Genomic DNA, 22,108 nt, shown 5'->3' on the forward strand with positions numbered 1-22,108 from the left:
TGGAGCCCTCAATATAAGAAGGACATGGACCTGATGGAGAGGGTCCAGAGGAGGGCCACAAGGATGATCAGGGGGATGGAGCACCTCTGCTACGAGGACAGGCTGAGGGAGCTGGGGTTGTTCAGCCTGGAGAAGAGGAGGCTCCGGGGAGACCTAATAGCAGCCTTCCAGTACCTGAAGGAAGCCTACAGGACGGCTGGGGAGAGTCTGTTTAGAAAGGCCTGCAGCGACAGGGCGAGGGGCAATGGCTTCATGCTGGAGGGGAACAGATTTAGATTGGAGATTAGGAGAGGGTTCTTCACTGTGAGGGTGGTGGAGCACTGGAACAGGTTGCTCAGGGAGGTGGTTGAGGCCCCATCCCTGGAGATATTCAAGGAGAGGCTCGACGAGGCCCTGGGCAACCTGGTCTAGTTGGGGGTGTCCCTGCTGACTGCGGGGAGGTCGGACTAGATGACCTTTGGAGGTCCCTTTGGCCTGGGCAATTCTATGATTCCTTATTCCTTTTGTTAGCATAACTTCTTGTAACTCATTAAACTAGTTCAGAAGCTTGTTGCCACTTCCACCCACAGTGATAAGGCACTAAGTACCTTCAAAACCAGTGACATGTTATGTTGCTACTAATATGGGAAATCAGGTTCTTTTCCTGGTGCCCAGCTACTTGTTCTTGCTATGTGCTCTGTTTATTTATGTGGCTGTGCTGTGACTGGAGTTTGTTCCCTGGCACAGCAAGAAACTTTTTGGTTTTGGCAGAGTAATTTTCAGCTGGATAAAATTTAGCACCTGACTTCAGGTGCTGAGTCAGGAGGAGTGACTGGGGATGTGGGAGAAGAGCAAATCAATCTCTGTCAGCAGAACAAATTTATATAATATTATAAGTGATCAGACTTGGTATTGACATGAGCAGTATAGTGAATAATTTCTATAAAGTTTAAGCTGCAAAGTAAGTGTTGGATGGAAACAGGTCTTTGTGTAAGTGCTTTTATAATCCCATGTATGCTAAAGATGGTCAGAATGTAATAAAGTATGGAAAATGGAGTATATATAAATGTAACAGCATTGCTCATCCTAGCAGCTGAAGCTGTGCTACATGAGCTGCTGAAATACAACTGAGTAAGATTTAACACTTATTGCCTAGAGACTGTACCCTTAAACTATTTATAGTTAAGGGAATTGAAGATATACTTCAACTTATGTTTCTTGATTTTTTTTTAAACCAATTTTAAATGCATGGCTGAATAGGTAATAAGTTTCGAATGATCTTGAGTTCATACATTTAAAGGCAAACTTGCTGGGTTTTTCTTGAATTTTTGCTTAAAATATTTTAGTGTGGAAGGACTAGAAGACAGAATTGAAATACTTTTCAAATTTGAACAAGTTCTAAGTAGAAGGGAGCTGCAAGTCTTTGCGTTTTGGCTTCTAAAACACTCGTTTGTAAGTAACTTAAATGTTTCTAATGTGTAACACTGACACATTCTAATGTAATGGTGTATTTATAAAAAAAAGTGAATGCTAAATAATTTTTTGAAACTCCTAGCAGATTTAAATTAATGGGTTTAATACTTCATTGTTAAACCAGGCTTTGGAGAACTAGTTTTGAATTCAAACACAATATTGAATTTTCAAGACTGAATCAATCTTGTGGAAAGAATTGAGTGGATTTTTTTTTTTTAGAATGTTAGGGTTTTTGTTGATTTGTTTGTTGGAATTTTATTTTTTTCTTTTACAGGGAAAACCCTAGATATACACAAAACCCACACCAGCTCTTATTTCCTAGGCTGGAAAAACTTCTTCCCTACCATGTTGTAACCTGTGCTGTTTGGGTTTTTGGTTTTGTTCCCTCAAAAATAGTTGCATAGAATTAGTTGGATTCTCTTGTGACTTTAGTTCTACGATACTACCCAGTCTGTTTTCTTAGCTATTCTCAGCAAAGCAGTGTTCAACCTGATGTTTTTTTGAAGGAGGTGCACAAATTGACTAGCAGGGAATATCTTTCCGGGAATGCAGACCGAGCAGTATTGTAGAACACTTTGTGCTTTTCTTTGTTTAATTATCCACTGCACTGGGAAAATTGAAAGTTCATTCGCTGGGTATCATGAATGTCTTATCTGTTCATTGAGGTGGCACCAAATACGTTATTTATGTTCCCAAACACAAATTTGAATAGTTTAAAGGACAATCCATATAATTTTCAAGGATCTGTAAGTGAATTTTGAAATTGGTTTGAATCTCGCTAAGAAATCCTTTGTCCAAAGTAGCATGTAAGCAGCTGCTTCTGCTTTGGCTTGTCGTATCCCCATATCACAGAACAATAGGTAGGTCTGGTCTGTATTTAATTACTGTATTTTTAGCACTTGGTATAGATCAGGCCATTACATAGTCTCTGGTAGAATGTAAATCCTGTGAGTTATACGGGTATCAGAGTAAAATCTGTGCTGTGCAATTTCAATCATTGTCAAGTCAGTAGCAGTTCAGTAATTTGTACGTATAAATAGTTAAAACAAATATACTTTAATTCTGGATTTATTTTAGAGTTATGCAAGACAACCTATGTCATCTTTGCTTTAGGCTTTGATCAGTTTAATAAAACATGAAGTAGTCTGGCTTTCGGGATTGAATTAGCTTGATTTTTTTTTTTTTTTTTACTAGCCCTGTAGAAAAACTGAAAGTGCAATTGGAGATCTTTGATATTTCTGCCCCTTTTGCCCTCCTCCTCTTTCTTGCAAAACAGGCTAGATAGGAGGCATCTTTGTTTCTACATGTTAAGTATTGCAGAAACACTTTGTGTGATTAAGGATGAACTGTGCTAAATTTAGCATGTAATGCCTACCAATTTATTGCTGAACAGAATTGCTAGCTTTACAGTAATAATTTTAGCAGTTGTCATGCTGTTTCCAAGCGATCTTATTGCATAGGAAGGAAATATGGAAAGAGCTGAACAGGTTCTGGTGTTTTCAAGTACATGCAGAGGTATTTTCATTGTGCACATCTTATGTATTTTTTGCATTTGCAGTGTTTATTTCATATTCCATACACACAGATAAAATACTGCATTTTTAAATGAGTAATGCTGTACTAGTATCATATCTTCTGAGATTATTTGTCTGAGTTGTGAACGATGATGGTAGTTCAACTGTGAAATTTATAAAGTTTCTGTGAGTTTATTAATATTGAGGGATGTGTGAAGTATCCCATTTGGCTAGAGTACTCACTGAAATTCAATTTCTTAGGGAAAAAAAAACATGAAAAGCTGTTGTACAAATTGGCTCTCTAAAGCTGAAAATTTTATAAACATGGTTCTCTCAAAATGGGTTTTGAATTCGTCAAGGAAAAATGAATCTTGAATTAAATTTGAGCTACTTTCTCTAGTTATACAGCTATGCTGGCCCGTGAAAATTACTGGGATGTGTAAAGAATGGCATATTGCACCTAGGCATTTACATCAGAGTCAGCATTTAAATTTGGAGTACTGTGAAAAATCTCAATCTGGCTCTAGTATCTGCCCTAAAAGAGGAAGCAATGCAAGTCATGTCTTCTGTGTGTTTCACCATCGCCCAATTTCAAGTGCTTAACAGCTTTATGTAGCTATGAATACTAAAAGGAATGCTGGAAAGCTAACTACATAAGCTTAAAAAGACATTTTGACATCTTGCTTCTCAGTTGACTAACCTTCTTTATGAATGTTTTTTCAGTTTTAAGAAAAAAAAAATAAATTATACTTGGTGAAAGACAAGTGCAAGCAGCGAATTGGCATACATGTGTCAAATGCAGAAAATGAAAATGGAACAACTTTAAAGTTTTGTCTCAAGCTAACCTACTGAAACTTAAATATTGAATCAGGCGAGAACTTACCTACCTGAAAATCCACTTAATCTGTTATTGGATTTCTTCCAATTTTGTCTAGAATTTAAAACTTGATATGGAATTACTGGTGTTAAGATGAATGAATTCAGATGGTAACTTGCATCCAGATCCTGGAACTGCTGAATAAATTCTTGGAATATTACTATTGAAATACCATGACTAGAGGACTGTAAAAGGTGAGTTTAGAGAATTTCAGAATTTGGATAAGCTTTCAGTGCCTTTATCTTATAGGCAAAAGTGCTGGATTTATACTTGCATTTCTTGAACCTTGAGTCAGAAGTTTCTTGCATAGCTAAAAAACCTCTTTCTATAGCATTGTATTATGATTATTTTGGTTTAGTATGACTTTTTTCCCTCCTTTTTACTTGTCCTGCTTATATTACTCAATGTCTGCTTCTATTGACTTTTTTCCCAGACAATAGAAAATGGACAGTGCCATTGTATTTTGATTTACATCTGTCAATTGGAACCATGTGGAGATAGCAAAACTAATTTCAATGTTAATTTTGCTTGGAATTAGTCAAAGCTGTGAGTCAGCACTAAACCTGTACAGCCTTTGATGCTGTACTATTTTTAGGTTGAAAAGGGCACCTTTAGAAGCTTCTTTATTTGATGAATACTGCAGGGATATCGTTCATATAGTCTCATGCAAGCAACCAGGGAGAACTTAGGAAAACCCTTAGAACTCTTCTGGTATCACGTAACGCTTCTTATGTTGCAACTCTAAATTGTTCCAGTTAGTACTGGGCATTGGTATTCGGAGCCTCAGGATGAAGACCATCAGAAGATTTTCTTATGTCAACTACTGTAACCTCTTTTACAAAAAGCTGTCAAAGCTGAACTACAGGTGGATACTGTATCCTAACAAAATGTTGGCTAGACTTAGACTGGTTTGGTGTCATTAGAATTCTTCAATTTGTGTAAAAATAAACATGTAAACATTCCTGAAATAATAGTTGCCTTCCATTGAAAGGAGTTTTAGGTGCCAGCAGTAGAAATTCAAGACTAGAATATTTGGGGTTTAGATCTTTATCTTTTTTGGGGAATGTAGTTGGGCATTGATCATTACTGACTCTTTTCACATTCTTGTGATTTGCATTGTGAATTGTTATATTGGATTGCCTGTGCTCATGGAGCAGCAGTTAAGTGCAAGATCAATTAACTGAATATCTAATAATTGTGTGAGAGTAATATGAGATACTGACCCCCCTCAGTATTTGTATTGTTAAAGAGAATAAACCTGATGCCAATGGATGTTACAATAAAAGTATATTTGCATGGTAAGAAACAGGTAGTTTTATCAGGATGGAACAAGCCCAGGACAAAGACTGTTTTGTTGAGTATGTGTGTGCTGAACGAGTGAATTAGTTACTTGGGTATTTTCAATTTACCTTATGCTAAATGGACTATAATGGAACCCCCACACAATTACATGAATTAGATATAGCCTAAATTTTCTGTGTTGTACCAGAAAAAAGTAACGTTATCATGAAAATTTTCTTTGGGTATTAGAATTCATAGTTAAAGGATTAGGTAGTGGCTTTGGCCGCAAAATTCAACTGTGTAGCCTTTATTTTAGCATAAGAAAAAAAAAAAAAAAGACTGCAGCTGTGTGTGTGTGCAAGAGGTAAGCAAGCAAATGAGATATAACTGCCTGTGAGAATGGTGCTCTCGTGATTGTGATCTAGTTCTTCTTGTCTTGCGGAAGTTGAATGATTGAAGATGTCTTGTGAATTGGTAGATACCAATCGTAGAGTCTGGAGATGTTCAAGATGCAACTGGACAGGGTGCCAGATGATCTCGTCTAGGCTCCCTTTCCCACAGAAGGTTGGACTAGGTGATCTTTCAAGGTCCCTTCCAGCCTGGGCTGTTCTGTGGTTCAGTGATCATTATAAACTGACAAATACTCAGCTGAAGTATTTCTTGTGGGATTTGGCTACTGTTGCAAAGTGTGACTATTGAACTCCTTGAATAGATGTACTTGACATGTGGGTAGTCCAGCCTCATCACCTCCAAGAGCTTTATCTTGTTTTCAGAATCCCTGTGACCCTCACTGTAATCCTCATCTTTTGCCAATCCAATCAATTATTGCATTAACTTCCCATAAATATCTAACGTTAAAAATGTAGGTAGATCTTCCCTTTATTTTCTGGGAAGTTGAAAGAAAAGGGATTTCTTTCCTGTTGAAAACAAATTCTGGCAGACTGTCCCGTAACAGTTAGCTGAGTCCAATGGAGCAAAGTGTTTCCAATGCTCAAGTGTTACCAGTCCCTGAAGGGATCAATAAACATTACTTTGTTTCCAAATTGGCATTTTGGGTTGGAATTGTGGCTACAGGCTTTTTAAGAGAGTGTGGCGAATGTAAACTAGGTAATAAAATTGTTTCTCTTCCTATGAAACATACTGAATATTCAGATTCCTTAGAGCAGTTATAAGGGGAAAAGGTAAGCAATTTGTTTGAAGAAGTCTATTGGACATAATTTCATCTTCAGTTTCATAAGTTGCAAGGTACAGAATAAATGCACATTGTCTAAGGAATCAGTTTAAGATTATTGAGCTCTTTAATACTCCATAAAGCACATTCTTTACTAATGCTGTTTTTTTAGATGTGGTAAAATACAATTATGTTTTAAGTGTAATACCTGTTCTTCTTTTTTAGGGTAGCTTTGATGCATCAAATATGCAGATGTTTTGACCCAGTGAAGCAGCTGTTTTTTCTTTCAGATACGGAGAGTTGTACAAGTTCTTTTGGTATAAACTGAATTTTAAGTTAAACAGAAATATTAGTATTCCTACTTCTGTTTACTTCTTACAAAATGAAAGAAAGAAACTCTGCTACAGGAGTGTGTGTGCGTAGCCTTGAGATAATTGTACCAGAGGTTAATAATACCCAATGGCAAGAACCTTGCAGCCAGAGGCACTGTCTCTTTCATGCTTTTAGTTGTGTGTTGGTTTATTTTTTTTAATTTTTACATATATCTGAAACACTTCTTTGCATGTTCTGAAATAACCTTAGTAAATCAAAATATACATCCCCCAAAGTATATTTTAAAAACATATTTGAAATTACTTTGTTCTTTTGAGTGCTTGGTACCCTTAAGCTTTAGGAGTAAGGGTAGTTGATCACTCCTTAATACAGCAGTGGTCTGAGACCTAGCTTGATTGTGTGAAGGTCACTTTTGATGATGACTCTTCAGCTGTTGAGCTGCAAACAAGATCATAGCTGTAGTTACTGGAGGGATTCTCTTGGTGGGATAGGGAAACTTTTGGCCTTCTCAAGAAAGCTTGCAATGAATTACTGAGTATTTATGACGTGTACTGTTTGTTAGTAGAGCTGACATTCACTGTGTGGTTCCAGTTGGGTTTTTGTCAGTCTAAAGCCTCCTGGGTTTGGTGTGCTTTGCTATCAGTTTGCCTCTGATTTATGCTAGGAGCTAAAGGGAGAATGCCTGCCCCTCCAGTGAAGCCATTGTATTTTGAAGTTGTGAAAATTGAGAAAATGGTGTGCAGAAACAAGAAATGAAGAGGTTTTAGGAGACTTTGTAGATGCAGGCTTACTTTTTCTAATGCTGTTTATATCAGATGGTTACAGGCTTTAAGCCTTCAGAACCAGAAGTGGAAAATGCCTGTACTTAAGTTTCACAGGTGTTCTCTGCTGAAATGTTCGTGTTTTGACCCATGACACTGAAGACTATGATTATGAAAATCAAAGTGTATGATAATGAAAAAGATCATTATATGTTACTTGTAAAATGATAAATAATATATTTTTGTATATAATTTATCACACTTTCTTCATTTTCTTTATTTGTCTGTCTTTCTGCAGTATTAAAATATTATATACTTCTTTTATTCTTTCCACTACCATATAGTAAAGATAGTTAAATGTTAAGTTTATTATTCTTTGAGTAAGCACGTGGCTTGCTTTTCTTATTCTTGGGGAATATTTGGTCAAATAGAAGTCTTATTTTCAGTGACACCTTTAAGGCATTTTTGTATAACTGAAGCTTTCAACTTGCAGCTGTTTCAGCCGGTGAACCATTCAGACGACTTCTTTTTTTGATTCTTTTGCTGCTTAGCCTTTTAACTAATGAGCCATATGGAGATATGGCTGTGTAACTGTAGTCGTATGTAGGCAGGTGACTCACTTCAGTAACCACAAGCTATTCTAGAACATGGGCTGACACATGAGTGTGACCAGTGACACAGAGCCCTGCCTTTATGCTGTCACAGCGCAGTTCTGCCTGTATGGCATCGTCTCCAGTCTGCCTATCACCACGTGTTTCCATCCTAGCTGTAAGCTTGAATACAGTGCTTCCAAATTTCGCTGAATTTCACTGAATTTTTAGAGTTGGCAGGGACCATAGAGATCATCTAGTCCAACTCCCCTGCTGAAGCAGGATTGCCTAGAGCTTGTCAGAGCATGTTACTCAGGACTGCATCCAGGAGGGTCTTGAAAATCTCCAAGGAAGGGGACTCCACACCCTCCCTGGGCAGCCTGTTCCAGGGCTCTGCCACCCTCACTGTGAAGAAGTTTCTCCTCATATTTGAATGGAACCTCTTACGTTCCAACTTGTGCCCGTTGCCCCTCGTCCTCTCGCTGGGAACCACTGAAAAGAGTCTGGCTCCCTCCTCCTTCAACCCTCCCTTGAGATACTTGTAGGCATTGATAAGGTCTCCCCTCAGCCTTCTCTTCTCCAGACTAAAGAGTCCCAGCTCTCTCAGTCTCTCCTCATAAGGGAGATGCTCCAATCCTTGAATCATCTTTGTAGCCCTACGCTGGACTCTTTCCAGCAGTTCCCTGTCCCTATTGAACTGGGGAGCCCAGAACTGGACGCAGGATTCCAGTTGTGGCCTCACCAGTGCAAAATAGAGGGGGAGAATGACTTCCCTTGGAAGACAAATATGGTGTGTAGTCTATTCAGACATTTCAAGCTGAATTCATAAGCACAAGTTCACTAGCTAGTTAGTAAAATCTTGAGACCCTGGTAGCACCTCTTACAAGATTGCTGAAAATTCCCAATGTGTTAAACACAGCTTTAGGCTAAAGGAACAACAACTGAGTAATACTGAGGAGAACTATTTTCTACTCCTGGCTGATTTTATATGTGTGTGTGCATATATGCCATATATACTTTTTTTTGCACAAAGTACACTTTAGAAATCTGGCTTAAGCTATTCCTTTTGAGTGTGTGCAAGTTGGATATTTTAATTCCAGAATGATTTTATTCCATGATACTAACCTTTTCTATTCTGGTTACTTCATGTTACTATGCCTTGTGCAAAAATACCAATTGAATTCTATTTTAATTTAAAATGGGAGGTTTCATTTAAATGTAATAACTCCAGACTTTCTGGAGTCTAGTGTAATGCAGTTTTTCAGTTTGATTACAATGTGTAGAATGATTTGCAGTAAACTAAATAGCTTAAGAAACTTGATCGTTTTATTCTGAAGCTATTTGTGCCTGCTTTTCTCAGCTGTTAGGACTATCATACTGCTGTGAGTGAAGAGGTTACTGACATACGAATTCAGACAAAGTTCAGAAAGCAAAAAAGGTGTATAATTCTACCTTTAGCAGCAATTGTTTCTGTTTTTGAGCATCATTGTGGAACCATTTAAAATGCTGAAGTTACTCAGCAGCACGTATGATGAAAAAAGCAAGTTGTGTATTACGTGCTATTACTAAGACTTTGCTTCAACACTTTGATCCATTTTGAATCTGGACCATATATATTTTTAAAAATAGTCTTGCATACTTGAATTTTCAACACTAGGATTTTTCAGGCTCTAATCTTGAGAGAGCACTAAATTTCACTTTGTATTATTTACCTCTCTTCTTTCAGTCTTTTAATTGTTGCTGAAATGTAGGTTAAAGGCTGTTGTTTAAATGTTTGATAGTCAGGGATGGCACGGCCTTATTAAATGAAAAAACACACTAGTAATTGCAAGAACTGGTAACTAATGGGGCCTCTTGTCCCAGTTTCCTTGAACTTCAGTCCAATTTAGATTGTAGAGTAGATGGCTGACCTACTTGTACTTCAGTCAAGCATTCACTGAAAATGGGCATAAAAAGCTTTCCTTTTCCTGAAAAGCGGGAGAAGGGTAATAGAGACCAGTCTTTCTGAGATTAGTTGACCAAATTAAGCATTCATTTCACATTATTGCATTTAGAGATTCTACATTTGTGTAATTTGTGTGTTTAAGAGCTCTATAAGGTCAAGTAACGTGTATCCAGATCTCTGAAAATCATGAGAAAAGACTGGCGTCTCTGTGTTTATTTTTCTTCTAAATCCTTAATAAGATTAGCAATCTCTGTGTTTAGTTTCTTTTTCTTCTAAATCCTTAATAAGATTAGCAAAACGTTGACAACCAAAGGAAAACTTCCACCTGCTTTTTTGCCTAACCTTGATCTCATATACTGTTTTAAAGCAGCATCTTGTTTTGCACACTGAGAACTTTAGATTTTCAGTTGAATTAAAGTAGGTTTAAATGTATTGAAGTGCTTTTTAAAAAAACAAACAAAAATAAACCCCACCACACACACGCAGATGAATTTCTAGTTTAGCTTGGCAGATTATGTATACAAGAAAGGCCATAAAATGAGATCTGTGACCTTAATACTTAAGAATGATACTTCCGTGTAGCCTAGACCAACAATTTTAGTACATGGTAAGGAGCCTATTTAAAAAAAAAAGTTTGTAGGCAATATTTAATTCTTCAAGGTCTGCAGCCCATGTTCTGTAGATTACTAAGTGGTAAGGAAGGGTCTTATGTCCTTGTTGCAGTAATTACCATTTCAGGACCAGAAAATTAAATTGCCTGGAAACATGAGGAGTCCTGGCTAAAGTTTACTTCAGATTCACTAAGCTGAAAATCTGTTTAAACAGAATGCAACAGTGGTGTTTTTTTGTTTTGTTTTGTTTTTTTCCAGTGGCCATGTTAATGAAACTAAGTATTAAGCAACTTTCTTGCCTGCCTTAACACAAGCAAACCATTTAAATGTTCCTAACTGTTCTTTAGAAACTGGACCCAGATTGCTTTAAAATCTGAATTAACCTTATTTAATCTGAAATATGAAATACTGTCACATGGTGTTTTGTACTGTTACAGTATAGCATTGTTTTTGAAACACTCGAACAGATCTTTTATTGTTCCTAAAAGAATAAATGGTTATTTAACTTACTAGAAAGAAGGATAGTTGAAGCTAAGTGTGCCTGTCAGTTTTTTTTTCTTTCTACATTTATGAATTGCATTCTGCAGAGGTCTATAAATTCTGTATCGGTTCCAGAAATGACACTGCTGAAGTGATACATAAAGTCTATCTGACAGTGATAACAGCTGGAAATGTTGCTCTTAATTGTAAGGCTATTTTCATAAGCAATTTTTTACATTGACAGTGTTTTTCCTGAATACTAAACTACCCTTGAATGTATTTTGAGAATCGAGGAATGTTGCATGATGGCTTGACCTGCTTTTTGTCAGCAGGGCTATGACAGTAAGGGGATAATGGCTGCAGAAAGAATTGGTAATAATTGAAACTACTGTTTAGAGCAGTTTCACAGCTCTCAACTAAGCCAACAATTATGGGGCAGTTGTGTCACTTCTGCTTTAGTAAGTGTCCTTGGTTACAGTTCTGTACTAGTTTATACTGGTCCTTTGAAAAACAGCTATACTAGCAAAACATTTCTGATGTTACCGGGTATTTCTGTTACCGTACGTGTGTTGAGTGACTATCCTGGAAAGCCAGTTTTTCCTCTAGTGGAGAATAATTCATTCAGCCCTAAGGAGATCTGTGTCCAAACTCTACACTATTTTAAACTAAGTATAATACGAGCACACTGCAGTCTGAGAAACGGTTATTTTCCTGGGTTTTGGAGTATTTTCCTCTATCATTTTCAGTAATGTCCTTTTGAGACACAATATAAGGAGGCTTATTTTTGTCTGTGTTCTTACTTTTCTCCATGGTAAGAAAACCGTCATTTCCCATTTTCCTTTTTCTTCATTTTATTTGCATTTCAAAAAAGTGACAGGTCCACCTGTGCCACTAGCTTCCCCTGTCCCAGTCAGTTTTACTAGTGTTTGCCATAATCATCAGTATCTCTCCAAGAAGAACAGAAGGTAGAGTGTGTGGACGTGTTGTTAATCCCCAGTCAGTTTTACTAGTGTTTGCCAAGCATAATCATCAGTATCTCTCCAAGAAGAACAGAAGGTAGAGTGTGTGGACGTGTTGTTAATGCACACATTTACATTTTCTAACACTGCTTTAGTCTTTGGAAACAAATATCTGTTAGAGACTGTCTCAGGGCTAGATTTGGTTCAAAAGAGGCCTCTGAATTGGTTCTCTCCTGAAGTAAAAGCACAGTAGCTCCTTAATATAAGTTTCAGATTCAGGAGGACTAGCTTGTTTGGCCTTAATTTAAGGGTTTAGATATGCTTCTATGCAATGCACATCAGTATTTCATTAATTAATATTACAGCCCTGTATTTCCTGAGATGGAAAAATACAGCTTTTGACTGTGGAACACCGAAACAAGACAGCTGTTTCCTAAGTGACGCATCTCCAAAATGTGCCTGCGTGTTTCACTGAGGTATTTAAAAACACTGTTCTCCACTGAAGCCAGTGGTACAGTTAGAAATACTTTCCTTTAATACAGGTTACTAAAGATCATAGTAAACCTGAACGTTCAACTTTACGGCTATACAGAGCCATTAGAAATGTGTGCGACTGAAAACAGTGCGTCGGTTTGAGTGCTGCAGTGGGGGGGTGTGTGTGTGGAAAAATGACCTTAGCTTGAGCTACAAGGTTTTCATCAGCCCACAGGAAACGATGAAGTACGCTCTGATGAGAGAATTCTGTTTGTGGAAACGGAGGTCAGGAATAGCTGTGCAGGTACTGCAGCTATCTCTCTGTGCAGTTATGTTGCTGAACTCCATATTTGGAAAAAACGCAAGTGAATTAAGGCACGTCATTTAAGGTAAGTATTTTGCAAACAGTATATCGAATGACTTGCCAAGCAACTCTCATAGTTGCTTTATGCCTAGCAAAAATTTACTATACTCTGTCATGGCTGATATGAGAGGACTTTTGGCCAAGTGAGTGTAATATTTTGCAATGTTTGTTTGAATATATGAGGGTGTGTTTGATCATGTTTGAAATGACTGTTCTGGGCTCAGTCTGCTGTCTAAAACACACATCTCTTTCTAGAAAATGGTTATTGTGTTACTTTTATTTATATACTTCTGTGGGGTTTGCTATTTTCAAGTACAGCAGTGTTGATGTTTTGTGGTACTTGTGTGGTCTGGTAAGTGCCATGGCACCTTTTATCTTTAGAAAGTTTTGATATCTGAGGCAGTGCTTCTTGTAATGTTCTATTTTACTTGTTAATTATATGCCATTTTAGAACAGTTGCATACATACGACTTTTCTCTGCAGCTACTTTGTCAGTGCAGCTGTAAATGCTGTTTCATGTTTTCTCTGCTGGAGTACTACTCCTCTGCACTATCCTTCTTTTTGCACCATTACAAAATTCTACTGAAACTAAACATTAAGTGTGTATGCTTTAGGCATTTCCCTTAAGATTTTCCCCAAGTAAGTTTTTGTTGTAAGTGTGTATAACTAGCCATCTAATTTCACTAACTAAAGGGCTATTTATTTATTTGTGTATTTATTTATTTATTTTTAAAGTATTTGGGCACTTTTAAAGATTTCTTGCTAACTAAATGCTTATGAAGTGTAATTTGCAAGTTGAAGGCCTATGGTCTTGTGCCCCCTTCCTGCTTCTTTGAAACAAACCTAAAAGCATATTTATCTCAGCGTTATTTGGGGAGGATGCCAAAATATTAAGGTTAATTTCATGTTAGGAGACTTTGAGAGGACGTATGAATTAGTGGATGATTTCACAGTAACTGCGAAAGTGCACATTAGAAAAGGGTGAACACTTCTGATCAAATTGAAGTTTTTCCTGCTCTTTAACATTTCAGTCACTTAAACCTAAATAATGGAAACCTCTGAGTAAAAAAAAAATAAAAAAAATACTCTTTGGTCTTTCAAGTTATTTTAATTGCCAAATGACCCTGAGTTCTTCAGATGATTTTCTGGCAAAATCTACTCAGTGCAAATTTTGATGTGCCTTAACATTTTCTCACTGAAAAAAAAAAAATGTTGGTTTTTTTTTTTTTTCCTTGATCAGAAAGACCTGAGGCTCTTAAAGAAACAAGTTATAAAGATTCTTTATTTAGAGGGTGACCACTTCATATTATACTAGATAGCATAATACCTAGGTCTTATTGCTCTGGATACCTTACAGCCTTTCCCTGGATCTAAAATTAAAGAAGTATGTCTTTAAAGTGGGAAACTTCTTTTATAATAAGAAGCAGTGTGGCAGGGTTTAAAATCTTAAACCCAAATTGTTTTGTAATGAAATAGTACTGTGAAATTGTTCTCTTATGTTGCTTCTCTTTTGTGCATCTCAACAGAAGCAGAAGGATGTTATAATGTTTCGTGGCTATTTTCAGTACGTAATGTCAGTGAAGGGTACTCTTCAAGTGTACTTTGTCCTGTATTTTCCTTTGTCACCTGAAGAATCTGCAGGTAGCACTTGGTACTCAGCAGGACAGCAGACCTCCAAAGTTTAGTTCAAAAACTAAATATCGATTAAAGCCAGGATCAGTTAGTCTGTGTGCAAAACAATGTAATACAATCTTCATCTTATTATTATAAAAGAATCTCAAGATACTTTTAAAGTATTGTTTTTTAGCCTAATTACAGTACTTTAATTTAAAATTCCATTATTTTACAATGTCTCCTATGTTTGTAAGAACAGTCAATATGGAAATCAGTCTGAAAATTTGGAGGCAGAATTTGGGGAACGCTTGTCTCCATTCAGTGGTTACAGATCAATATACAATGAGTTTGTGAAAAGATATATATATTCTGCAACTTTTAGAAGAAAAGACATAATGCTTATGGTTTGGGGCTTTTAATGTGATTTAGCAACTACTTTTTTTTTTTTTCTTGTATCAAGGTCACCTTGATTTCAGCTTCAGATCTGTTACTGATTTTGCCTTTTTCTTCTACAGAAGAATCCTGAAAGAAAAGTTGCTAATAATGGTTTCAATAGGAAGAATTAATTTGCCAAGAAGTACTGTTGAAAACAAGATGCAACTCTGTATATCAAAACTACTTTAAATTGAAAATACTAATTTTTAGAGCATAGTGTACAAACAGATGAGGTGTTTTTATCCTCCAGTAGGATGAAATAAAATAGCTCAGCCTTTGGCTCCAACTAATTCCTATACTGAGTTCAGACTTCTCCTAGTCTTAAGAATTTTTAAAAATGTTAATGGAATGCAAGAGTTGAACACTTAACCCTTATTTAGCACTTGTTTTTTAGGTTAAAATCAGATCCTTTATCAAACAAATTATAATGTCTGTTCAATACATATTAATTGCACAGTTACTATTGAGGGAAAACAGAAGAAAACTATGCTTTTTGGCTGCTAGATGCTCTAGATAAATTTGTTCAGAACCCCTAATGGCTGTCTTGAAGGTTAATTTAAATGGATGTCATAGTTTGGCATTGGTGCTTGTTTTTTTCTTTAACACAAAATTAAGGCTGAGCTGTACAACAGAATAGTACTTTTAAAGTAGTATCTCTATCCTTTGAGGACTTGAGAGTGAGTTTTTAAAAAGGTACATTTCAATAGCTTTTTATTGATTTCTTAACTATGGTCATCTTTTTAGTCTCTTTTTCTGGATGTAAATACTAATACTGTCAGGTTTTTAAAAATTGTTGAAACTGGAATGGCTTTGTGTGTGTGTGTGAGAAGACACACTTAAGCATTATAGTTTCAAAATTCAAATACTAGGCAGGACCATCAAAGTTTATCTTAAATGACTATCTGAAGTTTTTCAAAGTACTGGGAAGGTAATTCATTTAATAGAAACTTCATTTTGTATTACATATTCTTCTCATACTTTTGACAGAATTGGTAGAAGCTGTATGCACACAATCATAATTATTTTGTTGTATTTGTCACACATATATGACTGTACACATTTGAGTTTACCTGAGGATTTTCAGGTCAAGTCTGTAAAAGCTAGAATGCTCTCTGCCATGACTTGTTTTAAAGGAGCTCTAAAAATGTGAGACTTTATTTTACAGTAAATTCTGAAAGACAGGAAATGTTCTGAGGTATTTGAGAGAGACTTTCAGGTCTTGTGGACAAACTGTTAACTTCTAATTATATTTTGTGGTCTGACAGCCCTCAATCCTGAGATCTCTGTATTCAGAAGCATATTTGAGGAAATTGGATATCTTTGAATCCTCAGATTATCATGCCTTGTCTCATCATGAAGTAGTAGGAATTAACTCCTTGTTTGTATTTCCTTTCCTAGTACAGGATGGTGTTCAGAAATGTTACAGGCTCCGTTTTTGAGGAGTACAAATACAGCATGGATGAAACTTAAATATGTGTAACTTTTCCCTCATTTAAAATTTTTAATGACATTTAACAATGTTCCTGTGTTAGAGAACAACTTAATACACCTCTTTTCTGTCTGCATCTGTTTTGAAGCCCTGTTTTGGCTTTTGGCCTGGGCCTAACAAAGTGATGTAGGGAGGAAGTACCTTGCAGTGTATTGAGTAATTTGAGATGTATTCCCTGCTTAAGGACACAGCAAGTATCACTTTGTATTCAGATACTATCTTGTATTTGAAATGAAGAGCTGTCTTCTAAAATAAAAGAAAATGCATGATTTTTAGTTAAGAATACATAAAAAAGTGTATCCTTGTTGAAAGAGTAATGTACTTTCCTTTTGATGACACTTAAACTCATTGAGCTATTTTTTAGTAAAAAGCATGATTTCAATACCAGGTTGGAAATGTAAAAGATGACTCCTTGCCTCTGTCTAGCACTCCATGTAGTCTCTACAGGCATTTTTCTGTAACTTGTATGATGATTAATACTCTATAACCTAAAGTTCATTGGTTGTCACAGAGAAGAGGAGATGCAGGAAAAAGCCCCCAGACAGTACTTCAGAAATTCTGGCATGGAAAAATTTTGGCCTAGGGAAATCTAGGTCTTTATTAAATGCTCATATTGTTGAGTCTGGAGTTTGAAATGTCTCATGCAGTACCTTGCTGCCTGTGGAACTAAAATTGCAAAGCTGGAGGCTTTGCTGCAGTGATAAGCTACTGGAGCTGAAGACTGGTTTTAATTAAAAAAAGAAAATAGTGCACACATTTTTTTTTTTCTCCACTGAAATAATAGTTTTAAGAGCTCTGAACTTAATCTTCACAAATCTGCCTGAATGAAGCTGAAGATAGCCATTTGCATTTTTCTTTGTATGAATCATAATTGCTCAAACATCTCTGTAATTGATTTTTCCTTTGCTGACTTTGAAGGCACAGAAAAAAAATTTGTATGGGAACACTCTTATGGGAATCAACTTCAAATTTAGCTACTTAATGTTGTGTAGTGCTGGTCATTTAAAAAAAAATAAATCAAATCTTGATTAAATACAGCAGAAGCATGTTAAACAATAAAATTGTTTTTCAGCTTTGGACATTTTAAAACTAAAACCTAGGGGTGAGGTAATTTCCATGCAGATTGGTACTAGGGGTTCAAAGTGAAAACTCATTGTTGGCATGCCCTAGATTATATATTTGATTGGCGTACAGCAGGAACATTGTAACAGTGCACTCCAGTTTTGAGCAGTGTTGTAAATGCAAGTGCAGTTTCTATCTGCAGAACTAGATTATTTTTTTTTTTTGCCTCGCATTGTTTATTCTGGTTACTGCATCACCCCTCATACCTCCAACTTAACAAAAAGTATAATCTGAGTATGTTAGAGTTTTTATTGAGTATATAAAAATATTTTAAATTTCCCTGCACAGCTGTATATCAACTTTGTGTCCTTAGCTGGTACAGCTATACCATTTGAAGCTTGTAGTTTGCAGTGTTAATAATTTCCTGTGATCAGTGTCCATTTAACTCAAAATCAGAAAACTCTGAAAAGCCTCTGATGGTGATTAATGCCTTTACTAATTAAAAAAAAAATAAATTAAAATAATACACCTACGTGGAGTGGCTTGTCAGGCAGAGAATAAATTATTTTTCCCCGAAGTCAGTATTTTGCTATTTAAGGCATGTTCTGATTAGTTGAGAAAATGCAGAGGAAGGTTATGCTGGCAGCATGTAGGATCTCATCAGGATGGCTAGGTCTTAAGTCTGCAAAAAACCAGCGTGTCTAATAGCAAATTAAGGGGAAGAAGGAAAGGAGATGAGAGCTAGATCTGACAGCTACACTGCTCTGCCATTGCTGCTCATGCTTGCAGTAAAGGCATGCATTTCCAAGAGAGAATTCCTCGAGACACTTGAAGGGCTTCAGTTACACTTATGAATGTAAAACCAGACAGAAACGATGGCTCATAACTTGGGCATAGCTTCTCTAGAGTACGAGAGTGAGATAATACTTGTATATATATATATGAAACATAATGATAATGTGCAGGCTAAGAGGCTGTTTGACAATGTTTGGGTCGTTGTCTTGCGTTTCTGAGATGCATTTCTGTGCTGTATGTGTTAACCAAAGATGATCAAGCTTAATCAGTAATTTTTAGTTTCGTTTATTTAATATTCAAACTGTGCTTAATAAAAATATAATTACTAAAATAGCTGTTCTTATTCCTTATGCATTGCGAAATTTATTCGTTATAATATTTCAGTAATGCAATGTTGATGTGTATGGAGTTTAATTTGAGATAATGTAGTCTTACTATAGTTGTAAGGAGTTTTTTTTTACATGTGGTAAATATCAAGGAAATTTTATCTGCTTTAGTGATCTCCTGATGTGTGCTAGAACTACAGCTTGACTGCGTGTTCATTGCTTGTGTATTTAGGTGGTGAATTAATGCTACTTTCAGTGGTTTCCTATTGCATGTTACACACACAGCGTTTAATAAATATGGGTATGGGCGGATAGAAGCCTGTAGCCAGGAAGCTGTTGGAAACCAACCAACCTCAAATCAGGGGACTTGCTTAATTGGCATTTAAGACCAGGTTCTGATTGCTGACTGGAGCGTGGGGAGGGGGAAGGACCCCAAAGCAATTGCGCTTTGGTGGAAGTCCCGGCTCTCCGCTGGCCTGGTTGAAGCCAGGTGTCACCACCTCCCTGCTCCCACCATGTCCCTCTCGCCCTGGTGACTCCTACACCCTCTCTCCTGGTTCCTACCAGCTTCTGGCCACTTATTGCTCCTTTTTCCTGCTGCCTGTGGGCACAGAAGTGCAAGGAATCTCCTGTTACTCTTACTTGAGGTTATGAATGACGAGTACAAGCTCGTAGCTTCTGTACTATTGTCATTTTATGTTATTTGCTAACTGAAAAAATGTCCAGGTGGCAAAATACTTAGGCATTCAAACTAGAAAATGGTAAGAATAAATACAGTGTCAGAGCGGTGTGCATAATAGGAAATAAGCTTACACAGTTAGTATTGGCATGCATTTCCTAGATTCCTTCCTTTAGTGCTCAGGATATAGGGTTCACCAAATGGGTTACTGTCAACTTTAAAAAAAATAATCATTTGGTGTGTGGCTCTGCTAACTTTAACATAGAGACTGAATTCTCCAGGAAGTAGTAATTCAATTTCCTTTTATGGGCTTTTCTCGGGTATTTGTTGCTGTAACTATTTTCTTGGCAGTGGCTATGGGATTTTCTTAAATCTCTGTGAAAGAGGGTGCTATTCTCCCTTATTTATAGATTGAAAAATAAGAATTAGGTCCAAGGCATTGACTTGAGACTCTACCTTTTGAAGTCTTAAGACCTGACTTCTGTTAATAGCATGCACTCATGTCTACGGGTTGCAGTTAGAAGAGTTTACAGCACTGAGTAGCAGTGGATAATCATGGCTTGATGCTTTTTTCCCTGGGTCTAGAATTGCTTGGTGTCAGTTGAATGTGTAAACAAAAGTGACCTTTTTTCCTACAGCTACTTGTCCTATTAATTTAGTGTTGATAGCTTGATTCTCAACAGGTTTTGGTACGTGATTTCACAATATTGCTGAAGAAGTTATGCCACTTTTTTTCTGTCTGTGTAAGCAGTAAACAAATTGTAACCCTGAAGAAACTGGAACTCTTATAGAGCAAGTTCTTTGGACAGAATAGAAAATGAAGCAACATATAATTGCTTTAACCAGGGAATAAGAGATACAGCATATTCATAGTAGCTACACTTGGTAGCAAACCACGGTGGTTTGCACTTACAGCATGGGATGATATGTTTGTTCCTGAACAGTGAAGTCCAGTTTCCTCACTATTCTGTGTGGAACAAAACCTGAGACTTCAGTGAGTAATAAGGAAAAATACTGTAGCTGAAAGTTTTTATGAGCAGCTAATCCAAGTTGAGCAGTGTCCTTATGTATAAGTATTTCACTCCCTTGTCATGAAACTTGGAATCTTGCTGAGTCAGATCCACAGTGACAAGTCCTGTCATTCCAAAAATAAATTCAAAAGGTAATGTGACCAGGTGCTTTTCTCTTCTAGAGACTGATAGATTGCCTGAGGTTGCTTCTGTAGAGTTCTTAGAGACAACACAAGGATAATAGTAATAGCTGAACAGACTATTTGGTTTTCTAAATATGGATTAATTTATTTTCTTCTGTCTCTCATCTTGAAGACAGTTAAACACTGAAATAGGTTGTGCAGTTTCCATCCCTGGAGGTTTTCAAGACCTGACTGCATAAAGCGCTGAACAGCCTGGATTGACCCTGCTTGAATGATTCTGACATTCTATGATTCTGAGACTTTTCTCTGTTGTGGACCAGTTTGTCACTTAGAGCCATAGTCCTAGTGATTGTCTTACTTTAAAGCAGCCTATCGTACATGAGAGAATAATTGGAAGAGATAAGTATTATGTCATGTTGGCAAGGAGAACTTCTGTCAGTTCTTTCACTTCTAGAAACTGTGAAGTTCTGAAAGTAAGGCACAAGGAGTCACATCACATCTCCTGTTTGTCATCTGAATTGTACATATTGGGAAATGTTGATCACATCTGCAGGAACATGGATGTGTGGTATTGCCTTCAGATTTCAAGTATTTGAAATGGTGTTTCATCTGCAGGCATTTTTTGTGTTGGAACATCAGACTTGGAATCTATTCTTCCTTGTCGTAGGATTCAGTAAGCAGCATTGAGACCTTAATTAGAATTTTTTTCTTTTTAATACTATCTCTTTGAATTATAGTGAAGTATCTAATAAAAACAAACATGATCTTCCAAGGGGGTTCAGGATGTTAAAATCTGTTTTTCAACAAATAACCCTGCCTGTTTCACAATAAGAGTTCCTCAACAAATTAATGTGTTACTGGGCGATTAGGGAGATAAATGAAAGGGTTTCTTGAAATGTTTTTCTTCTCCTCTTCCTGTTGGAAAACACCTTAAGAGAAGCTTTGGGATTCATTGGATTATTTTAGCATTTTAAAAGTCTGTATTTGTTACACAGATTTTTTTTTTTGTAAGTCATGTGTTGTGCTAATCTCTAACTCCTGACACATAAAGAAAAAGGGAGTTAAAAAAAATGAAATACTTCAACATGAATGAAGCAGGGATTTTTGTAAATTGCTTTCCAAGGTAACAGCATCAAAAAGAACTTCTTGAGAGCAGAGGCAGCATATTCTATTCAGATGGGTGTGTATGCGGTATCTGAAAGTCTGCTTGCTCGTTACTGTTAATATTTTCTAAAATACTTATGTGTTAAGCCTTTGGGATATTTATAGCATTTATTTTCCCATAGTAGGGCACTAGCAATAGAGAAGAAATTCAAAGTCTTTAGCATATAGCATTGCTAGAATGTTCCCTAAGAGGAAACTTTAAAAAAAGTCTCATTTATTTTATTTATTGGTCAGTCTCTTTCTAAGATCAATGTATCCGTGTATCCTAATTTACAAGAATGGGTTAAAAATCACTGTCAAGAAACTTGAGCCTTGCTTGTTTGCACTATTTCTATAGCTATTACAGCAGGTACTATTTAGTATATAATTACTTTTTTCAGTTGGACTTTGTGGTTTATTTTTAGGCTATATAAGTTCTCTTAGCTGATGTGTGCTGAGACTTTAACCTGTGGTGACACAGGTAAGAACTTGTTTTAAGACCTTTGGACTTGATTAATAAAATATTGAGATTTTGCTTTCCAGTGGAAATTCCAAAGTTTTTCTTCCCGCAGGGGAAGAAAATACCCTGAGAAGTGTGAA

The 22,108-nt window shown here is 36.5% G+C and overlaps 1 protein-coding gene across 7 annotated transcripts in view; it reads left to right on the forward strand.

Annotated features, from left to right (window-relative positions):
* The window catches only part of PACSIN2 (protein kinase C and casein kinase substrate in neurons 2), a 73,079-nt gene that overhangs the window by 10,974 nt on the left and 39,997 nt on the right, over positions 1 to 22,108 (forward strand). The window contains exon 1 of one of the 7 annotated variants that reach the window (XM_014961523.1): positions 12,725 to 12,837. The exons of the other annotated variants lie outside the window; for them this stretch is intronic. The gene's annotated coding sequence lies outside the window, so the exon portion shown is untranslated. Of the gene's footprint in view, positions 1 to 12,724; positions 12,838 to 22,108 lie in introns of those variants that run through there. 7 annotated transcript variants of the gene reach the window in all.

Source organism: Calidris pugnax, unplaced genomic scaffold, assembly GCF_001431845.1.
Source record: "Calidris pugnax isolate Ruff unplaced genomic scaffold, ASM143184v1 scaffold589, whole genome shotgun sequence".
Lineage (NCBI taxonomy): Eukaryota > Metazoa > Chordata > Aves > Charadriiformes > Scolopacidae > Calidris > Calidris pugnax.